This window comes from Arachis stenosperma, chromosome 3 (assembly GCF_014773155.1).
Source record: "Arachis stenosperma cultivar V10309 chromosome 3, arast.V10309.gnm1.PFL2, whole genome shotgun sequence".
Taxonomy (NCBI): Eukaryota; Viridiplantae; Streptophyta; class Magnoliopsida; order Fabales; family Fabaceae; genus Arachis; species Arachis stenosperma.
In genome coordinates, this window is record NC_080379.1 from 77858948 (window position 1) to 77869866 (window position 10919).

Here is a 10919-nt window from a genome sequence, read left to right on the forward strand (position 1 = left end):
TGGATGCATTTTGCAATTCATTCAGACTCTGATAAATCATGTTGACTTGCTGAGTTAACATTTTGTTTTGAGCCAATATGGCATTCAGAGCATCAATTTCAAGAACTTCCCTCTTCTGAGGCGTCCCATTACTCACAGGATTCCTCTCAGATGTGTACATGAATTGGTTATTTACAACTATCTCAATGAGTTCTTGAGCTTCTGCAGGCATTTTATTTAGTGAATGGATCCACCTGCAGAATGGTCCATTGACATCTTAGAGAACTCAGATAGACCATCATAGAATATATCCAAAATGGTCCACTCTGAAAGCATGTCAGAAGAACACTTTTTGGTCAACTGCTTGTATCTTTCCCAAGCTTCATAGAGGGATTCACCATCTTTTTGCCTGAAGGTATGAACATCCACTCTAAGCTTGCATAGCTTTTGAGGAGAAAAGAACTTGGAAAAGAAGGTCGTGACCAGCTTATCCCAAGAGTCCAAGCTATCTTTAGGTTGTGAGTCCAACCATGTTCTAGCTCTGTCTCTTATAGCAAAAGGGAAAAACATGAGCCTATAGACTTCAGGATCTACTCCATTAGTCTTAACAGTATCACAGATCTGTAAGAACTCAGATAAAAACTGATAGGAATCTTCTGATGGAAGTCCATAAAACTTGCAGTTCTGTTGCATTAGAGCAACTAGTTGAGGCTTCAGCTCAAAATTGTTTGCTCCAATGGCAGGGATTGAGATGATTCTTCCATAAAAACTGGAAGTAGGTGTAGTATAATCACCAAGCATCCTCCTTGCGCCTCCACCATTGTTATTGGGTTCGGCCATATCTCTTTTTTTTTCGAGATTCTCTGTAAGGTTTTCTCTGGATTGTTGTGCTTTAGCTTCTCTTAGCTTCTTCTTCAGAGTCCTTTCAGGTTCAGGATCTGCTTCAACAAGAATGTCCTTGTCCTTGCTCCTGCTCATATGAAAAAGAAGAGAACAAAAAAGGGAGAGGAATCCTCTATGTCAAAGTATAGAGATTCCTTTATATGAGTAGAAGAAGAAAAGAATAGAAGAAGGATAAGAAAAATTCGAACATAGAGGAGAAGAGAGAGTTCGATTTTTTAGATGAAGAGAAGTGTTAGTAATTAACTAAATAAATAGAAAGAGATGAGAGGGAGAGAATTTCGAAAATTGTTTTTGAAAAATAGTTAGTGATTTTCGAAAATTGAGAGAAGAAATACAATTAAAATTAAAATTTGAAACAATTAGTTAATTGAAAGAATTTTGAAAAAGAGGAGGGAATTTTCGAAAATTAGAGAGAGAAAAGTAGTTAGGTGGTTTTGAAAAAGATAAGAAACAAACAAAAAGTCAATTAGTTAGTTGAAAAAGATTTGAAAATCAATTTTGGAAAGATAAGATGTTAGAAAAGATTTTTGAAATTGATTTTGAAAAAAGATATGATTGAAAAGATATGTTGAAAAAGATTTGAAAAGGAAATTAAAAAGATTTGATTTTTAAAATTAAAATTGATTACTTAACTAACAAGAAACTAAAAGATGTGATTCTAGAATTTAAAGATTGAACCTTTCTTAACAAGAAAGTAACAAACTTCAAATTTTTGAATCAATCACATTAATTGTTAGTAAAGTTTTCGAAATTTTGAAATGAAATTAAGAAAACGATTTTGAAATCACTTTTTTAAAATTTTCGAAAAATAATAAGAAAAATGAAAAAGATTTGATTTTTGAAAAAGATTTTGAAAAGATAAGATTTTTAAAATTGAAATCTTGACTTGACTAACAAGAAACAACTAATTTTAAAAATTATTGACTAAGTAAACCCAAAGATTTCGAATTTTATGAGTAAAATAAGGAAAAGATATTTTTTATTTTTTAAATTTTTAATGATGAGAGAAAAACACAAATATGACTCACAACATGAAAAATTAAGATCAAAACAAAGAAAACATGCAAGAACACTATGAATGTCAAGATGAACACCAAGAACACTTTGAAGATCATGATGAACATCAAGATTTATTTTTGAAAAAATTTTCAAGAAAAGAAAACATGCAAGACACCAAACATAGAAATTTTCCATGTTTAAACACTATGAATGCAAAAATGCATATGAAAAACAACAAAAGACACAAAACAAGAAAATATGAAGATCAAACAAGAAGATTTATCAAGAACAACTTGAAGATCATGAAGAACACCATGCATGAGTTTTCGAAAAATGCACAAATTTTTTAAAAACATGCAATTGACACCAAACTTAAAAATTGACACTAGACTCAAACAAGAAACACAAAAATATTTTTAGTTTTTATGATTTTATTATTTTTTTGGATTTTTTCGAAAATTATTTTGGGGAAAACGAAAAAGGAGAAAATTTTTGAAAGATTTTTTGAAAACTTTTGGAAAATAAAATAAAGGAAAATTACGTAATCTTAGCAACAAGATGAACCGTCAGTTGTCCAAACTCAAACAATCCCCGGCAACGGCGCCAAAAACTTGGTGCACAAAATTGTGATCATCAACAATGGCGCCAAAGACTTGGAGCTCTCAAACGTGAATCACACTTTGTCACAACTTCGCACAACTAACCAGCAAGTGCACTGGGTCGTCCAAGTAATAAACCTTACGTGAGTAAGGGTCGATCCCACGGAGATTGTTGGTCATCTTGTAAATCTTAGTTAGGCAGATTTAAATGGTTATAATGGTTTTTGAATATAAAGATAAATAAAGCATAAAATAGAGATAGAGATACTTATGTAATTCATTGGTGAAAATTTCAGATAAGTGCATGAAGATACTGTGTTCCTTCTGAATCTCTGCTTTCCTACTGCTTTCATCCAATCATTCTTACTCCTTTCTATGGCAAGCTGTATGTAGGGCATCACCGTTGTCAATGGCTACTTCCCATCCTCTCAGTGAAAATGGTCCAAATGCTCTGTCACAGCACGGCTAATCATCTGTCGGTTCTCGATCATGTTGGAATAGAATCAAGTGATTCTTTTGTGTCTGTCACTACGCTCAACACTCGTGAGTTTGAAGCTCGTCACAGTCATCCCATCTCAGATCCTACTCAGAATACCACAGATAAGGTTTAGGCTTTTCGGATCTTAGGAATGGCCGCCAATAATTATAGCTTATACCACGAAGACTCTGATCTTTCAGAATGGAGGCTAAGAGACACGCACTCGATCTAAGGTAGAACGTGAGTGGTTGTGAGGCACGTGTTCATAGGTGAGAATGATGATAAGTATCACGGATAATCACATTCATCATGTTGAAGTGCAACGAATATCTTAGAATAAAAATAAGCTGAATTGAATAGAAGAATAATAGTAATTGCATTAATACTCGAGGAACAGCAGAGCTCCACACCTTAATCTATGGTGTGTAGAAACTCCACCGTTGAAAATACATAAGTGATAATGGTTCAGGCATGGCCGAATGGCCAGCCCCCAAACGTGATCAATAGTCTCCAAAAAAGATCTAAGGAAAGCTAAAGATGTCTAATACAATAGTAAAAAGTTCTATTTATACTAGACTAGTTACTAGGGTTTACAGAAATAAGTCTAAATGCAGAAATCTACTTCCGGGGGCCCACTTTGGTGTGTGCTTGGGCTGAGCTTGAGCTTTACACGTGCAGAGGCTTCTCTTGGGGTTAAACGCCAAGTTGTAACGTGTTTTTGGCGTTTAACTCTGGTTTGTGACGTGTTTCTGGCGGTTTACTCCAGAATGCAGCATGGAGCTGGAGTTGAACACCAGTTTGCATCGTCTAAACTCAAATAAAGTATGGACTATTATACATTGCTTGAAAGCCCTGGATGTCTAATTTCCAATGAAATTGAGAGCGCACCATTTGGAGTTCTGCAGCTCTAGAAAATCCATTTCGAGTGTAGGGAGGTCAGAATTCAATAGCATCAGTAGTCCTTTGTCAGCCTCCTATCAGATTTTTGCTCAGGTCCCTCAATTTCAGCCAGAAAATACCTGAAATCACAGAAAAACACAGAAAATCATAGTAAAGTCTAGAAATGTGAATTTTGCATAAAAACTAATAAAAACACCCCTAAAAGTAGCTAGATCCTACTAAAAACTACCTAAAAATAATGCCAAAAAGCGTATAAATTATCTGCTCATCAGTGTATGCACAAGATTCTACTTGAGGAGGATGCTAAGCCCTCAAGACAACAACAAAAAAGATTGAATCCAACAATGAATGAGGTAGTCCGGAAGGAAGTGTTGAGGTTGTAGCAGGCTGGGGTGATCTACCCCATATCAGACAGCCCTTGGGTGAGCCCGGTACAAGTAGTTCCAAAGAAAGGAGGAATCACTGTTGTACCAAATGAGATGAATGAGCTGATACTAACAAGAATAGTCACCGGTTGGCGCATGTGCATCGACTACAGGAAGCTCATTGAAGGCACCTGGAAGGACCACTTCCCCCTACCATTCATGGACCAAATGCTCAAGAGGCTGGCTGGACATGAATACTACTGCTTCCTCGACGGTTATTCGGGTTACAACCAAATAGTTATGGACGCAAAGGACTAGGAGAAAACTTCATTTACTTGTCCATATGGTGTTTTTGCTTATCGGAGGATGCCCTTTGGACTGTGCATTGCACCTGCAACATTCCAAAGGTGCATGCTCTCCAAATTTTCGGATATGATTGAGAGGTTCATCGAGGTATTTATGGATGACTTCTCTATATTTGGTAACACATATTCTGATTGCTTGCATCACTTAGCCCTGGTGCTAAAAAGATGCCAAGAGACCAACCTTATTTTAAACTGGAAAAAATGCCATTTCATGGTTACAGAAGGAGTGGTCCTTGGTCATAAAATCTCAAAGAAGGGCATAGAAGTAGACAGGGCAAAGGTAGAGATGATTGAAAAGTTACCTCCACCTTGCAATGTCAAAGCAATCAGAAGCTTTTTGGGACATGCTAGTTTTTATAGGAGGTTTATTAGAGACTTCTCCAAGGTTGCCAAGCCATTGAGCAACCTACTTGTCTCTAATGTGCCTTTTGTTTTTGATAATGAATGCATATTAGCCTTTGAGGAGCTTAAGAACAAACTTTCCTCTGCACCTATCATAGCACCACCATGTTGGGATCTATCCTTTGAGTTGATGTGTGATGCATCAGATTTTGCTGTGGGTGCTATTTTAGGACAGAGGAAGGATAAGTTGGTGCATGTCATTTATTATGCCAGCAAGGTCCTTAATAAAAATCAAAGGAACTACACTACTACAGAGAAGGAATTACTTGCCATTGTCTTTACTTTTGATAAATTTAGATCATATCTCATTGGTTCTAAAGTAATTATATTTACTGTTCATGCAGCACTCAAATACTTGCTTACAAAACAAGAATCCAAGCCAAGGCTAATAAGATGGATCTTGCTACTCCAAGAGTTTAACATCAAAATTAAGGATATAAGTGGAGAAGAGAACAAAGTTGCTGACCACCTCTCAAGGATCCTACAAGAGGAAGAAGGAGCACACCATCTTGTAGTGAGTGAAAGCTTCCCGGATGAGCAATTGATGATGATACAAGAGACCCCTTGGTTTGCTGATATAGCCAATTTCAAGGCCATTGGGGAACTACCAACCAACATCAACAAACATATGAAGAGAAAGCTCATCAAAGATGCCAAATACTATATCTGGGATGAGCCATACTTGTTCAAAAAGTGTAATGATGGGATCTTGAGGAGGTGTATATCCCATGGAGAAGGACAAGAGGTGCTTTTGCAATGTCATGGATCTGCATATGGAGGCCACTTTAGTGGAGAAAGAACAGCAGCCAAGGTGCTCCAATGTGGATTCTACTGGCCAAGCATTTTCAAGGATGCAAAGGACTTGGTGTCAAGGTGTGATGAATGCCAGAGGGCTGAAAATTTACCCAGGAATAATGAGATGCCACAAAGATTTATAATGGAGCTAGAACTATTCGATGTATGGGGGATTAACTTCATGGGGCCTTTCCCATCCTCCTATTCAAATAGTTATATACTTGTGGCTGTAGATTATGTGTCAAAGTGGGTGGAGGCTATTGCCACCACCACAAATGACAACAAGGTTGTAATGAGCTTCTTAAGAAAGAACATCTTCAGCAGGTTCGGAGTTCCCAGAGCACTTATTAGTGATGAAGGGACACATTTCTGTAATAAACAACTGGAAGCACTCCTTCTCAGATATGGAGTCAAACACAAGGTGGCAACCCCTTATCATCCGCAGACCAACGGGCAAGCAGAGATTTCCAATAAGGAGCTAAAAAGGATTCTCGAAAAAACTGTTGAAAGCTCAAGGAATGACCAGTCTAAGAAACTAGACGATGCTTTATGGGCCTACAGGACAGCCTTCAAGACCCCCATTGGGATGTCACCATACCAACTAGTATTTGGCAAGGCTTGCTACTTGCTAGTTGAACTGGAACATAGAGCCTTCTGGGCTCTAAAACTACTGAATTTTGATGAGCAAGCTGCTGGAGAAAAGAGGCTGAGGCAGCTCAACGAGCTGGAAGAATTTAGGAACCAAGCATATGAAAATGCAAAGATCTACAAAGAGAACACAAAAAGATGGCATGATCAAAAGATAGCAAAGAGGGAGTTCACCAAAGGACAAAAGGTGTTATTGTATAATTCTAGACTTAGGTTCTTCCCTGGGAAGCTTAAGTCTAGATGGTCTGGACCCTTCACCATCATCAAAGTGTACCCCTATGGTCAAGTGGAGCTCATGGAGGATAAAACACAGAGAACCTTCACTGCAAATGGCCATAGGCTCAAGCATTACTTGGGGGACTCACTGGATGAAAGAAGAGTGAGCTACCACCTCAACTGAAAACGGAAGAATGTCAAGCTAGTGACGATAAAGAAACGCTGGTTGGGAGGCAACCCAACACTTTATATCCTTTTGATTTATTGCTTTATTAGAAGTAGATTGTAAATATTAGCTTAGGAAGTTAATTTCAGTTTTGATAGTTAAGGTAGCTTTGTGAGTTAAATTGTGTGCTATTTTTTGGAAATACAGCTGGATGAAAGCATTTACAAATGATGATGAGTGATTGGGCTAAGAATTAGCTAAAAAGCTAAGTTTGGTATGGCCACTCACCAACTTGATCTAGGATTACAAGCATTTGGATAAATTAAATTTTTAAGGAGTAAGCCCAGAGATTTAAGTTTGGTGTGGCCACTACCATACGAGAATCAATCAACAAGCCCAATACCACTCAAATTGGAAGCATTTAGTACATTGGTGGAGGCATGAATGTGGATTTTAATGTGTTCAGGGGAGATTAGACGCAAAGAATGTGAAAGGATTGAAATTATTTTGTCCCCATGAACACATTAAAAACCCAATGATAAACCCAATTTATTGAGATGCAAATGAATTAAGTTTGGTGTCCGAAGGGACACCCATCAGTTGCAATCCCATTCACTAGCATTAAAAAGGAATGTGGAGGATCATTTTGTCATTACTAATGGGGTTTTTTGTTTTCTTTTTTCAGGAGATTGAATGGGGCCCACTTGATAGATAACAAGGAGGTAAAAGTGTACTTGCACTTTGGAACTCAACATCTTCAGATAGCACAGTGGGATAAAGGTTGGCGCCTCTTCCCACGCTAGGCGCCACTCCCCAAGTGGAAAACATTGAATTCCCTTCTTTTCCCACCATCAAACCACACCCTTCACTCCTATATATATCCCCTACCCCCCCTTATTCCCTCCACATAACAAACTCACATAGCCCTTTCTTTCTTCTCTCATTCTTCTTTTTCTTTATCTCTCTACTTGATTAGGACAATCAACTGCTAAGTTTGGTGTTGGGGAAAAACCTTATTTTGCTTATGTTTCTTCGCAACACTCCACTAATATCTCAGGACCCTCAAACACACACACTCTCTCTCTCTCTCTCTCCATCCAATGGCACCACCAAGATCCTCAACCTCAAAGAAAAGAAAGACCAAAGAACTAACCTCAGGTTCCTCAAGCTCAAACTTCAATGAGTACAAATTCCTCTCAGCATTCAACCAAAACCAATTATATGGTTGGGTGAGTGAGAGGGAGATCATCCCAGAGGTCGGCTTCCAACTAGGAAGGAATGAGCACCTTGAGATCAACATTGAGATCAACAACAAGGGCTGGGCACTCTTCTGCAACCCACCAAAGAAAGTGGTGGAAGGTGTGGTAAGGGAGTTTTATGCCAATGCCGTGCCACAGCCAAGGCAAACCTATGGGTATATCAGCTATGTGAGGGGGGAGACCATTGACTATAGTCCCTCTAACATAGAAAGGGTGCTGATGGAGAAAAGGGTCAACTCCACTCGAAGTTATGAGGAGAGGATGAAGCAACCAGACCCAAGATTTGATGAAATCCTTAATGAAATTTGTGTACTAAATGTGCAGTGGATCAATGATAAAGATGGAAAACCCAACCAGCTGAGGAGAAGGGACTTGAGCCCCCAAGCTAGGGAGTTATTAGACTTTGTGAGAAGGTCTTTGATCCCTACATCAAACACATCTAAGGTAACCAAGGAGAGGGCTGTACTTATATATAGTATAATGAAGGGAGAAAACGTGAATGTTGGGGAGTTGATTGCCAACAACATCAACAAGATACTAAAAAACACTAACAAGAGCACAAGATTGGCATTCCTCAGCATCAAACAAGAGCTATGTGATGACGCTGGAGTTGAGAAGGTGATTGATGAGGTGTTGGTGAAGGAAGATAAGTCTATAACTACCAAGAAGATGGCCAAGGTGTTGGCAGTCAATCCACTTCAAAGGGCTAGAGAGCATAGAGCTCACGTTCATGTGCCACACCCACAACAACAAGAGGAAGAGGAGGCAGAGGAGCAACCACAATTTCTGGCGCTTCAACCACCACCATACCAATAATACCAATAATTTCCTAAAGGAATGAACTGGGAGCAGCTGCAAGGAGACGTGCACCAAATGAAGGAAGATCTGCATCAATTGAGGGAAGATGTCAACCAATTTTAAAGTAGTCAAAGGGAGCAATGGAACCAAGTGAATGAGAAAATACACAACCTCCAAGGAAGTTTTGAGCAAGCAAGGAAGGAACAACAAGAGGAGTTTGATTGGGGTGAGGTGCGAAGTGCACTTAACAAGGTGGTGGAGCAAAACAAATGGCAGCAAAGGAACCTTGTTGAGTTCAGGCATCTCTACGATGCTCAGACCATTTCAAGGAGACAATATGATATCAACACACAGGCAAAGCTGAATCACCTGTTTAATGCTGTGGCCGCCATCAACCCCGGATACCCAACTTTCATGCAAGGGCTAGAAAAATTGAGTGCTAGACAAGAGGAGATCCTGACTAAGCATAAGGAGGATGAAAGAAATTATATGGTGAGGCTGGGTTTCTGGAAGCCCAAGGACAAGAAAGCACAAGAAGGATCCTCCAAAAAGAGTGAAGATGACTCCTCCCCTCCAAGAAGAAGGACAAAGGCAAGGGGCCAATGAACTGAAGAAGCTACATAAGGTTGTTGAGTTCCATGGTTGACATTTCCTAAATTTCTGAATTCTGCCTAAGTTTTTTTTTTATCTATTTACTTTATGTTTGATAATAATTGATAATGTTAGGATAGTTTATGTTTATTCTGCTGAAGTCTTTTGTGAGTCCTTTAATATACAAGCAAGAAAATGCAATGATAATTGTAGTCTTCATCTTCATCAATAAAGTAGAGTTTGTTTCCATAAGAGTTGTTGTGAGTGTGAACAAGGGTAAATGAGACTAAGACCAAGAAAGCTTATTCAAAAGAACTAAGGAACAAAAAGACTAAGTGAAAAACCTTGAATGAAGTGAAAAGAAAAAAATGAGTCATGAGAAGTAACTAGTCCTAGAAGGCATGACAAGTAGAAGTTGAGGGGTGTTCCTTGAATATCTACATAACCAAGAAGAAGTAAGCAACAAAGACCCAAGGCTTTGAGCATCAACTACTAAGGAGGGAAAAGGAATATTGAAAAAAATCTCAAAAAGAGTTAGAGCCCCTAGTAGATGCTTGTGGTAAAGATGTGTCAAGAAGAGGCCTGGGCAAGTAAATTCTCAGGGGTGTTTCAACACCTAGCACCCTAAAGTCAATTGACTTGGGAGTGTTAACTGAAAGCCTAACTAAAGGGTTTTCTTGAGACAAAACACTTAGAGTCGGGGTCAATAAACAGAAAAGAAGCACAAAAGAGAAAGAAAGATTTAATCCTTACTACTTCAAGGTAACAATCAATGAAAAGGACCCCTAAGACACATACTTAGAAGAAAACCTTTAAGGAACTAGGAGCCCTGTGTGAATTTCAAAGCACTCATGCATGTGTTGAGCACTTAGTCCAATTCCTAGTTATAGTGCATACATTCAAGGTCAAGTCTTAATTCACCAAAAAGACCACTCACATTGATTTGCTTGGGACAAGCAAAGCTTAAGTTTGGTGTTGTGATGACTTACATCATCTACCCTTTTTCTTGCATAAAAAGGACCATAAAAGAGGCATAATCTCATTTGATCATTGCAATTCATGACTTAATTGATAAATATCATAGTACATTGCTTTAAAATGAGTTTGCGCTGGATTTCAGGTGGAGAAGACATCAAAAATGGGAAAGAAAACAACAAAACAAGTGGGGCGTGTGAAGCAGGCGTGCCACTTGGAACAAATGCCACAAAAATGTATTGGCGTGGCACGCTGGTACAACATTCCAGAGAGCAAAAATTGGGGACCATCAAAGGGGCGTGGCATGCCAGGAGTAGGGCATGGCACGCAAACTCATTACTAGATGAGCCATCACTATGGCCTGCACCTTTGTGTCGAAGGCGTGGCACGCCAGCCCCAGAGTTCACTTGGGCGTGCCACTTGAGGACCAAGGCATGGCACGCCAAGCCTATAAGACCCACAATTGAATGGGCGTGCCACT

At 38.9% G+C, this 10919-nt stretch overlaps 1 non-coding gene across 1 annotated transcript; it reads left to right on the top strand.

The window, feature by feature from the left end:
- Positions 1–309: 309 nt before the first annotated feature.
- Positions 310–417, top strand: LOC130972071 (small nucleolar RNA R71). The gene has a single exon (XR_009083271.1). It is a non-coding gene; the product is annotated as a small nucleolar RNA R71 (small nucleolar RNA).
- Positions 418–10919: the final 10502 nt, after the last annotated feature.